The 12991-nt window shown below is 35.9% G+C and overlaps 1 protein-coding gene across 20 annotated transcripts in view; it reads left to right on the top strand.

Moving 5' to 3' along the window:
- plxna2 (plexin A2) overlaps window positions 1-12991 on the top strand; it is a 775091-nt gene that overhangs the window by 106179 nt on the left and 655921 nt on the right. The gene's annotated exons all lie outside the window — the stretch shown is intronic.

The following is a 12991-nucleotide window of genomic DNA, read 5'->3' as shown; positions in this document are numbered from 1 at the left end:
CCTGAGGTGAAAATAGACACACAGAAAATAATTAGTGTAGCTGCTGTTCATAATTTATTTGCACAAGAGATATTAATGTAATGTAAAAGACTGCATTTGAAGAGTTTAACTGTAGCTGCAGTTATGTGATGCATTGTGTATATGCTTTACTGAAAAAATGCTTTTAATCTAGTTTTAAACTGAGATAGCGTATCTAAGCCTCTGGCATTATCAGTGGTTATGGGACAGAAATTAAAATGTTCAACCTCCTTTAGTAGACTTTGCTATTCTGGAATAGAGCGGATGGGATTGTAGCGAGACAGAGCTATATATATATATATATATATATATATATATATATATATATATATATATATATATATATATAATGTTTTATCAATATTTTATGTTTTATAATTAACAGGCAGCCAGTGTAAGAGAGATAAAATTAGGGTAAAATGATTTTATGTTATTGACCTGTAAAGAGCTAAGGCAGCTACATTTTGCACTAACTAAAAGTTTATTAATAGCGGATACATTACAACAAAGCATTACAGTAATCCAGTCTAAAGTTCATAAAAGCTTGAACTACCTAGATAGATTGAGACAGTTAGCATGCTTTGTAGGTTAGCAATATTGCTGAGATGAAATATTTGTGACATGGGAGATATTTTCAAAAGTTAAGTTACTGTCGGATATAATACCTTGATCTTTGACATTAGAACTATTACTAACATTGTATACCTCTAATTGCAGACAGAGTGTTGGCTGTGTACAGAATAATGGCCCAATAAGTAATACTTCTGTTTTGTCTTAGTTTAATAATTGAAATAGAAAATATTTGGTCATCCATCCCTTTACATATTTAATACATTCAGTTAGCTTAGATAGTAGAAATTTCTAATTGAGTATCATCTGCATAGCAGTGAAAGCTAATCCTGTGCCTTTTAATAATGTAAAACTCTTAAACAAAGAAGCATTGTAGGATTTATGAGTGGTGTTGAAAAAAAACTCCATGAAAGCTTTGATTCATGTTCTAGAGAGACATATTTAAGAGACATTTAGTTCTGGGTTACTGTCCTTTTTGGTGTGTGAAGAGGAGGATTATGTTACCTATCTGTACTGTGAAGGAAGGACAAAATTAGGTCCCTTTCTGCCACTTGATTTTTCCCCCCTGTACCTCATATGGCGAATTTTTGCTTGCGCTGCAGAAAATTGGATTCTCTGCAACTTTTGAAAGGTACAAATGCTACGTGCTCTAGGTTTGCCTCATAAGACCAGAGAGAGAGAGAGCAAAAGAGAGAGAGAGAGGAAAGTGAGTTCTTAGGAGGTGTTTTCCCCAGGCTGCGGGAGACACATAAAAACGAATGATGGCAATATTAGCTCGGCAACCGGGCTGATGTTATTGCGTTTTTATGCGCCTGGGGAAATCACCTTGTCTGTGGCAGCAGAAAATGATTATTGAGAGCTAATGGGGTGAAATGTTTAATATAAAGGATAGAACAGACGAAATCATTCACTGCTCCACGGGGAGCAAATTAAGAAGGAGAGATTGTGAAGGTGTGCGACAATGCGGTAGAAAGATGGTGCTTATTACTGCGGCGGCAGTCGGATGTTGCACCTTTACAGGAGCACAAAGCACAGAACAGCGCTTCAGAGACCGACCGCCCATGTCCTTCACTTCCTTTGTTAGATTAAAAAAAAAAGCCCGGCAACCTTACGGTTAGGCTTGTTTACAGCTGAATTTGATGTAATTGTTTCTGTCCCTTAAGGACCTGCAGAGGTCAGAGGTTTCTCTAAAAAAACAAAACAAAAACAAACTGGCGAGCCAAATATAGTTTTTATGGCTTGTTTGTTTTTTTAATAAGGCCCTCTTTATGATCCATTATACATGTAAACGTATAGACAAGCATCTCTTTAAGTGAAAGGTCTGCTTAAAATACTTCATGCTGTATATTGTAGAACTAGTCAGCTCTGCTAATGGAATAGTTTGCCAACTGTGCAGTGTTTTTTAACATCCTTCCTTATTTTCTTCTTCTCTTACATTTTTTTTTTACCAAATGTTTTTTTACTGTCATTTTCTTTGTGAAGGACTCATACTGCAATATTTTTTTCTTCCAGACTTTTTCAATCTCAGTTCACTGTGCATTCCATGTGGCCAATCTACTTTTCCCCTCTATATTTCTCCATCTCCCATCATGATGTTTCTGTTTTTACAATGCTATCTCCTATTGCAAAATGTTAGTTCTGTAACTAATTCCTGCCATATTTTTTTTACTCAATCTTCTCAATCTTTTTTTACAGACTGGATAAAAATCCAACCCAGGCTCATTTTAATTACGTACCCCTATATACATTTCTGGAGAGTGCCAAATACATCCCAAGAGCAAAATTTTTTGCAGTTTTTGAGGCCGTTATGTATCAAATACACAATCCACCAGAGTGGATTGTAGATTTGAATCCACCAGAGGACACAAATCCACCAGAGGAAACAAATCTACCAGGATCCGCTCTTGCGAGTGCCATTCATGTCTACTGGTGACTGACTGACCAACCAACCGATCCCCCTTGCGCTTCCCTAAACTAACCAATAGTGTTTTAAAAGGCACAGATTGACCAGCGCCCACCCCCTTCCCTAAACTCAAATGCAGTGTTTTAAAAAGCAATGCAGAAAAAGAAAAGCCTCCTGTTTTTTACCACATTTTCCGATTTTACCAAATTCTCACCCTGTTGTTTACTTGTTTATTTATTTTTTTAGCTTTCGTTTTTGTCTTACCTTCTTTCTGGAAATGTTCTTAACTAGAGATGAACCCCCTTGTTGTGGTCATCTGCGTCTCAAGTCCGCTGTTGTACATGTCAAGCTACCAGACAAACTGGTAACAGCGGAAAAGTCGTCTGTAAGATCTCCAGGAACGTGTATATAGGGCTACATTTTCAGAATGAGTTTATGTTGATAAAATCTGTTTTTCAGGTTTTTTTCAAAATCAGTTACTTTGATCTTTGATTGATGTTTTTACTCAGAGAGGAGCGAAATAAGTTTGCAATTAGTGTTGAGTACACTTCATATGCAGTGAACATATAAGAAAGTAGTAATTTAGTGGATATTTTTATCCAAAGCAACTTACTGTATATCCCACTCGGGCAGTAGAGCACAATGGTGATAACTGAAAGATTGATCATTGAATTTGTGATAATCTCTGCCCTATAAATTTTACTGACACTGACCAACGCAAATGTTGCCACCCACCATATTCTCAGACAACTCTTAAGACCTTCTTACCTTTGTTTTTCTCGTTCACTCCTCTCAATCCTGTTTCAATTCCAACTTGTATGAGGATATGTACATTTTCTTCAAAGTAAGTAAATGTTGCTTAATTAATGTCCATTCATATACATATTTTATTCAGGTCAGAGTGTAACTAAAGTTGATAAAACACCATAGAAACGCATTGTAGAAATGTAAGAAACAGGTTCAGTCCTGGACTAAGAAAAAAGGAAGAGAGTAAATATGGGAATAATTCAACAATCTAAAATTTCTGTCCTGGAAATGAATCTAATTTTAAAATATAATGGCAATTTTTGTAGTCCGAGACACTGATGTAAATGAACCTTTTTTTAAAATGTTGGAATTATAAACAAGGAATTTTATGTTATTGAAAACTGAAAGGAAACTCTACACAATTTTCATCCAGAACAACAAACTGTATGTTTGCCATAAAAAATCACAAAAAAGTTATTGACTTTTCCATTTTTTCATTAAAACTAACATTAATAACCAACTGTATGATAATTAATGATACTTAAAATCTGTGTATTTAAACATTTTAAAACTGAAATTCTGTAATAATATGACAAACCATGTCTGTTGTAGCTTTTGCTATTATTAAAAACTTGATTATTAGAATACATATTAAAATCTTTTTGTTTTTGTAAAAATTGTATGTCATGATCTGCAATTAGGAATTGAGTCAGTAAGTGTGCTAACACTAGAGTGCGATTACTTGTAAGAGTCAATTTTATCAAACATGCATAAAAAGATGATAAATCTAAAGCAACATGTTTACATTTACATATATGCACTTAAAGATGCAGTAGGTGATCTGCCAAAATGCTTACCGGTTAGCATAATATCTTTGAAACACAGTCCCACCCCTGCCGTCCAAAGCCACGCCTCCTGAAATCATGAGCACGCACCTTAAAGATGACAGCAGACAATTCACCAGATCATGTCATTGAATAATTTAATCTTGACAGCCAATCTAGGGGCATTTTTTTGCTCTTATCACAAACGTGTATGCTATTTAAGTTCATGGTAAGGCTGCACGATATTGGAAAAATCTGACATCATGATATTTTGTTTTTATGTGATATATATTGCGATATACTTTATTATACTATGAAAGAATTTTTGGTCATTTTATTTTAAGGTTCAGTTCACATTCTTGGCAAACCATTTTGACTGTTTCTTCAATAAACTCAATTAAACTAATTTGCTTCTTATTAATAGTTACTTTAGATTTTGTATAGGATTAGGGAAAATAAGATCATACAGAACATGTGCTTTTATAAGTACTAATAAGCAGCCAATATCTCAATAATATGCTTGCTAATAAGCAGGCCCACACGAAATCTGCGCGCATAGAATTCTGCAGATTTTCCGCAGATTTTTAGCCCATCATTAATTTTGTCTATTTACTTGAGTAAATGTCTGTAAATCTATATTTATTCAGTTTTTAAAATAAGTACAGTTATATTATTGATTAATAGGAAAATGGTTATCTGATTTATGTACAATGCAGTTTGTAAAGTAATGTTTTCTGTCTTTTAGTAGATATATTATATGAGAGACTTGCTTTGTTCACCAAATAAAGTGGATCTAATTGAATTTGCATTTTAAACATTAAATAAAAGTTAAAAACATATATATATATATATATATTAGGGATGTAACGGTATCAGAATTTCACAGTATGGTAATACCTCGGTATGAATGTCACGGTACGGTATTTATTGAATCATTTACAGGAAAAAACAAAACTTATGAAAATACTCCAAAAAAGTGCCAAAAGTGTCAATGACATACAAATTAGTCATCTATCTGTAAGCTTTGAAACAGGAACTTCAATTTTAATAACAAAAAATGATTAAACCATGTAAAAAAATTAAAGTTTCAGTTTAGTATTGTTGAAAACTCATCACATTCAACATTTAATCACTCACTCACTTAGATAGAGATGGGTTTAAAGGAAAATTATCATATAAATATAATCTGGTAAAAGCTGGTATCTCTGGGCATTTACAATGTCCCTTGCAACAGAAAAAAAACCCTCACATTTGGGACTGAGGTTTCTGGGACAAGAGAGATATGACTTGGCCCAGGTTGACAGCAGTGGGTAACGTTGTGCATTGTCTTTCCCCCACTTGAGAGGACAAACCATGAGTAAGATAGAGATCTCGTGTCTGCATCAATCTGAACAGTGTGCTGACAACACCGCAATTCAGTACGCGCGCGACAACACAGCTGATAAGAACTCGCGCGACAACACAGCTGATAAGAACTCACGCGACAACACCGCTATTCAGTACGCGCGCGACAACACAGCTGATAAGAACTCGCGCGACAACACCGCTATTCAGTACGCACGCGACAACACAGCTGATAAGAACTCACGCGACAACACCGCTATTCAGTACGCACGCGACAACACAGCTGATAAGAACTCACGCGACAACACCGCTATTCAGTACGCACGCGACAACACAGCTGATAAGAACTCACGCGACAACACCGCTATTCAGTACGCGGGCGACAACACAGCTGATAAGAACTCACGCAACAACACCGCTATTCAGTACGTGGGCGACAACACAGCTGATAAGAACTCACGCGACAACACCGCTATTCAGTACGCGTGCGGCGACAACACCCGCTTTAGAGTTGAGCTCTTTTTCATCCCTCATGCGACTTCGGTAATATCGAAAAAAATTAATATTGCGGTATGACGGTATTTAAAATACCGTTACATCCCTAATATATATATATATATATATATATATATATATATATATATATATATATATATATATATATATATATATTTTTTTTTTTTCCACATATTAAGGTTTTAGTTATGATACTCCAAAAATAATTCTGCAGAAATCCACAGATTTTTACCAAAATTCTCAAAAGCAAAGAAACGTCCACAGATTGGCCCTACCAATAAGCAACTAGTCAATTGTGAGAATTGGTTCCTAAAGTGTTACCAGATGTATTACTTTTGATTGACTGGGATGATTCTGTAGGGGAGTGAATAATGCATAACATGCAATAAACAAACTACAAGCATAGATAAATGCAACAAAGCAAAGATTAAAGTCAAATAAATAATGCATACATTATAGTTTTGTATATGTATATTTCATATTTTTGTGATGTGACTATTGCGGATAAACACATTGCGATATCGATGCTAAAACAACATATTGTGCAGCCCTAGTTCATGGTACCTTTTTTTTGGTCAAAAATCTTCATTAACTTATGGCACTGGTACTGTAAGTATCAGGTTAATTTGCATGGGACATGGCAAAACTCATCCAAGATAGCACTAGTTACTAAGAGTGACTGAACTTAGCATATTTCATGCATTCCTGAATGTTAATAGAAATAGGTCTACAAGAACTTCATAAGAAATTCCGTATTTATTAATTGATCTGTAGAACTTGGTGATATGGTCACCTGGAAGATGCTGAAAGTCTACATGTGAAATTGGGCTGAATAATTCAATATAAAAGTATCTAAAACACACATACAAATACTAATAATAACAGAAATATCTTAATTTAGGAAGGACAAATGTTTATAATCATGTTTCCTACCTAATAAAGTTACAAAGGTCAATAGCAAAGGTAAGGCTTTTCTGAAGCAACCGACACAATATGCCATACATAACATATAATTGTGTTGCCATCACTGTAATTTGCCTGTTCTGTAATTCAAATGTCATTTCAGGCACCCATTTTTTTGTCAAGTATTGCATCTTATGTTTTAATGCATCGACGCAGTCCCCTCTTGCACTGATCCTGTGGCAGATCTCATTCTTGTTGACCTTCTGCAGCAGATGCCCTCTGTCCTTCTGTAGGAGAGGTGCAGGAATTGTAGGGAGGGATGCATAATCTGCTGGTCTCAGGGGACGTTCTGCAGGTGTGCTCATCTGCTGGCTTTAGGAGAGAAAGAGAGAGAGAGCCAGAGACAGAGAGAGACCCAATTTCCCCCTCTCCTTGAGTGAAGGGCAGCCAAGACGTCTCCAGAAGAACGGGGTGGAAATATGGATTGGCTTGGATAATGTCGAGAGCAGCCCACATTATCACAATGGTATGGATGAACATGTACCGAATAGTTTTATATGTGCTTTTGGAAAAGGGCACGAGAAGTCAGTTGATCATAACATATGATGTCACAGTCTAGACTGATGCATAACTGTAATCATCTTCAGACAACTTCTGTTTACCGTGTCAAACATTTATTCCATATAACAAAATTCTTCTAAGATTTTTTTTTAGCAGTTAGCTTAAAGGGATAGTTCACCCAAAAATTTAAATTTACTCACAAGTGATTACAAACCTTTACAAGTTTTTAAAAAAATTTTTTTTATCATTGTAGCTAAAAGACTTAATTTGAAGAAAGCTGAAAATATGTAACTACCATTTATTTAGCCTACTATGGAAGTTAATGGTTACAGGTTTCCACCTTTCATTAAAATACACTACCTGACAAAAGTCTTGTCGTCTGTCACTGACTCGGTCCCAGTCATTCCCCTCGCTGGCCAGCAGAGGTCATCATCACCGGACTTTTGACATTACATCATCCACTTACTGATTAACACTCACACCTGCACTACATCTCCTAATCACCTGGCTCACGCTTATAAGCAGCACACACACGCAGCTTCATTGCGAAGTCTTGTTCTGCCCCGGCTAACACTTTTGAGCGTTCTCATCCTTGCCTGCTTTCCCGTTGTGATCCTGCTTCGTTTACTGACCCAGTCCTGCCTGCCTTGTACTTCAGACTGAATCCCGACTTTGATCCTCGCCGCCTGCCTTGAACTCTAGCCTGCTTACCGACTCTGATACTAGCCGCCTGCCTCTGACCCATGCCTGCATACTCATCCTGTGTTTACCTGCCGCCAGCCCATCGACAATATACTACTTTGATTGATGTTTGCGCACGCACAACATCTGTGTGCTATTTGTTATTAAACTGTGTTTAATAAAAATACTGCAAATGGATCCCTCTGTGTCAGCCACTTGGTTACATTGTCGATACCAGTTGTATAAGCAACAAAAAAATAACTTGACTTCTATTTAGAAAAGTGGCATTTTTCTGATGAATCATCTGTTGAACTCCATTCCAATCATGACATATACTGCAAGTAACCTATTGGAACCTTAATGGACCCAAGATTCTTACATAAATCAGTCAAGTTTGGTGATGAAAAAATCATGGTTTGGGGTTACCAGTATGCGAGTGATCTGCGGAGTGGATGGCAACATCAACAGCCTGAGGTATCAAGACATTTGTGCTGCCCATTACATTACAAACCACATGAAAGGGCAAAGCTCCTAAAAGCAAAGAAGGTCAAGGTGATCCAGGATTGGTCACCCCAGTCACCAGATATGAACATTATTGAGCATGTACATTAATATGTAAGATGTACATTATTTCTGTTAAGTAACAAGATTTCTGTCTAAGCAAAGTCAGACCTTACCGTCCTAATTATAATTAATATCAAATCAAGGCATGATCATATTTTATTTTAATAAAATAATCAATTTAGAGGCCTTTGCCTTTTATATAACCACTTTTAATACCAAATGATCAACTAGAAGTCAAGTTGTTATTGTTTTTAAAGTTTGAATAGGCGACAAGACTTTTGTCAGGTAGTGTATAATTCTTTGTGTTCAACATAAGAAAAAAATGTCAAACAGGCTTGGAACAAGCAAAGGGTAAGTAATGACAGAATTTCCAGTTTTGGTTGAACTAACCCTTTTATTTCTTTTACACTTTTATCGGAAGCAATCTTTGTGTAGGCTTCTAAGAGGTATTTTTAATCTATTGTAATATATGCATAATGCTATAAAAACGATGTTACAGTGTATTGTATCATCTCATGAATATTCACAACAGCAGTAATAATACTGATCTGTTTTAATCGCGTATGCTCTAATGGATTGCAGATCTCATAGATTCATATCTTCTGGTTTCCTAAATTTCATATCTTAACAACATTATTTTTTTAAAGGGTTAAAAACTCACACAGTTTACCCTTCCTAATGTGGTGTTAAACCTTTACCAGTTTCTTTCTTCTGTTGAACACAAAATAAGATATTTAGAAAAATGACTTCCATAGTAGAAAACAAAATAGCTGTATCAATTTATTTTGATGTTCCCTTTTGGACATTTAATTGGCTTTAAGTTACATTGAAATTCTCAGTAATAATAGACAGCCTGCTTAATATCTGCAGACACTGCTTACAGTAACCAACAGATGTTATCCTGACTATAAAAAACATTGCAGGTCAATGTCAACCTACTGTATACAATAACCCTAACCCCAATCATATTCTCATCTTACTTGTACTCTAAAAATAAAATGCCATGTACAGTAGTTGGACTCTAGCAAAACGTTTTAAAAGGACTATCAAAATAAATTGATGCCACAATAACTGGAAGTCAATGGATATCATCATCCAGAATTCTTTGAAATAACCTATTTTGTGTTTAGCAGAAGAAAGAAACTTTGAAATGAGTACATGATGACAGAGACTTCATTTTTGGGTGAACTGTCCCTTTAAGAGCTGAAAAGTACCAGTGCCTCTTACAGACTATTACTGCTTAAAGTGACAAACAAAGCTTTCTTTTAAACATTTAAGGTTTATGATGTGCTCAAAACAAAATAACACTTTATAAGTTTTATTTGTTTTATTTTTTCATGCATGTCTGTGTTGTTTTTTGCAAACTCACACTTTTTTTCTGGTATTTCTTGCGTCCTGGAAATGAACTCGTATGCATCATTTTAAAAACAAACAAACCAGGACTCAAATCAATGTGTCGAATGAAGCTTCCATACAGCATCCCTCTTCCTCTGCTGTAAACAGTGCAGCACTTCCGGGACCTGTTATATCGCACAAAGGTCTGCTCGTCTGTCTACACAGCACAGGCACTGCACTGTTTACAGCTGGTTTGGATTCTGGTCTTCCTTATTATTTTTTTTTGAAAATAGAAAAAACACATGAAGGACAAAAAAGTGAGTTTGCAAGAGTGCATTACTGATTTGCATTATTACAGTATGCATGCATTGCAACTGTTCGTAAATGCATATTGAATATTTTAATGGAATAAGCAGTTGTTTTTAGATTTCGCCACAGATTACATTTTGATTGGGATTGTTTAACTCGAGTCACATGGATTACTTTCACATTGCTTTTTAATAGAGGGAAAGAAATATCTCAGTTGTCATTCAAATAGGTTCATTTGAGTTCCAAAGATGAACAAAAGGACTTGGAATGTATTGTTTTGGAACAACAAAATGGTAAAATATGACAATTTTTATTTCTGGATGAACCAATCCATGCAAATAGCTAAGGAAGCTTTCCTTACTGGGTCAAAACTGCTTTTTATTTAAATGTATTGTCTACTGTTCTCTGAGGTTTACTTGTAATCATAGACTGTAAAAGATAGTAGTACCCGTGACATCACCCATTGGTTTTTAACCAGCGCAAATGAAGCTACAAGTGGGTGTTGCTAACCGCTGCCATTTTGTTCACGCGTCCATGATCCAACTGGGGGTAGCCAAAAGAGGGCAAAGTGACGGAGCGTGAGCGGAGCTACAGAATCATGCTTACATTTTGAGAGGCTTTTCTTTGGGAGAAACGCTTAATACTTCATTACCTGTGATTTGTTTGTGTTCTGACCACATGTGGTTGGTTGTGTACTATATCAATAAAGTGTTTAGTCTTTAAAAAACACTGCTGTAACACATAGAGCCACTAAACATTGTTCTTATGATGTTTTTTCTACAGGAGAAAAATTACTTCCAAACACTTTAAATATAGTCTGTGTTAGTAAATGCAACGCTATTTATAAAGTCCAGGTAAAACTGTATGACAACATTTCAGATAGCCTACAGCTAATCAATCTGTCAGATTCTGGAGTGCATTAAGTTCTAAAAAACTCTTAAATAAAGAATAAATAAATAAAGATTCATACATTAATTAAATAAAAATTAAAAAAGAAATGCATTTATAGATAAGTGTATATATACGTATTTCACTCACCTGGGAAATGGAGGCCACATGAATGGTTTGCGAGCACAATTAGGAGCACAGCATGCCATATTATCTGATAATTGTTAGAAATATTACCAAAAAGCAACCGACCGTGTAAAGCAGGCATGTCCAAACTCGGTCCTGGAGGGCCGGTGTCCTACAAAGTTTAGTTTTAACCCCAGTCAGACACACCTGGGCTAGCTAATCAAGCTCTTACTTGGCTTACTAGAAACATCCTTGCAGGTGTGTTGAGGCAAGTTGGAGCTAAAATCTGCTGGACACCAGCCCTCCAGGACTGAGTTTGGACACCCCTGGTGTAAAGTCTCATGAAACAAAACAAAAATATGCTGAGTTCAGCGGCATAATCAGCTGAGGCGACGTGACGGCGACAAGCGAGACCTAGCTGTCACTCAAGTGGCCACGCCCTTAATTATGCAGACTTAATATAACTTAATAAAAAGGAAACAGATGAGGTATAAAGAAATTCAACCCCCTCACAGTTGTCAGGAAGGGTAATTTTAGCTATATACATCAAAATCGTTCTTTTACCAGGCTTTAATCACCTTTTTTTCTGCGGTAAAGTTGGCCATTTTAACATTGGCCTAAATAGAAATTTGCTCCATATGGGATTAGTGGAATTTCGATGAATTGCAGTTTCAGTTACTTTCGTATTGGCTTCACGAGGGAGAGCGGGAGGCTGCTGCTTGCTTATAATGTTATCAAAAAACAACTTAATTTGGAAGTAAAAGGCCTGTTTTGGTCACCTTAATCAGTAAACACTGATGAATATATTCATGCTCAAACAGTTTTAATGTTATTCAGAGAACAACGTCTTGTTTTTTTCATTCATTGTAGGTCATGGAAATTCTGCTTTATGTTTAAAAGTACCTGAATAATCCATTTGTAATCAGACTAACAGTTCATTCGCATTGAAAAATGTTCATATGATTAAGCCTGATCTGAATCTAACTGAGCCTGACTGAATGACATTTTCAATCAGATTGGATGGGGTTGGTTATTCATTTTTTTTACTTGATCCAACAGCAAAAGCTTACCATGTAAACACTTGAATCGGACTACTTTCTTAATGCACATTCGCAGTACAATTTTAATGAGTCAGGGTGGCAACAGAGGTGAGGATCCAAACACAGTTTATTAATCAAAACAAGGACAGAGAGCATGCAGGTAATCCGAACAGGTGAATGGTCGGGACAAGCTGCCAGATAACATAAACAATAAACAAACAAGGGTACAAAACCAGTGGTGTAAAGTAACGAATTATAAATACTTTTGTAATAGAATAGTTTACTCAGGAATTGTAATTCAGTATCTGTCCTTCAACCTGCAGTCACTACTTAATTTTTTCTTGTCTATGTGGATTAGAAAAATAAGTCCTTTGATTCGGGTCCAATCAAATTGCACATAGAAGGTAAATCATAATAATCAAGACAAGGGGGAATTATAATCGCAGCAAACTGTTTTGAAGCATCAAAAGTGTCCAAGAAGATGTCTAAAATCTTTACACACATTGACCCAGTGACCCAGAGAATGTCAATGTCCAACCTAAAATCAACCGAATATCAACATCTAATGATGTTACAGCTTGACGTTGTAAGGACAACGTAGTAAGGACTATGACGTTTATCAGATGTTGGATTTAGGTTGCCATACCTGACGAATTAATGTC

Source organism: Danio rerio, chromosome 23 (assembly GCF_052040795.2).
Source record: "Danio rerio strain M-AB ecotype USA chromosome 23, GRCz13ab, whole genome shotgun sequence".
Lineage (NCBI taxonomy): Eukaryota > Metazoa > Chordata > Actinopteri > Cypriniformes > Danionidae > Danio > Danio rerio.
This window is presented reverse-complemented; position numbering and strand designations above follow the sequence as displayed.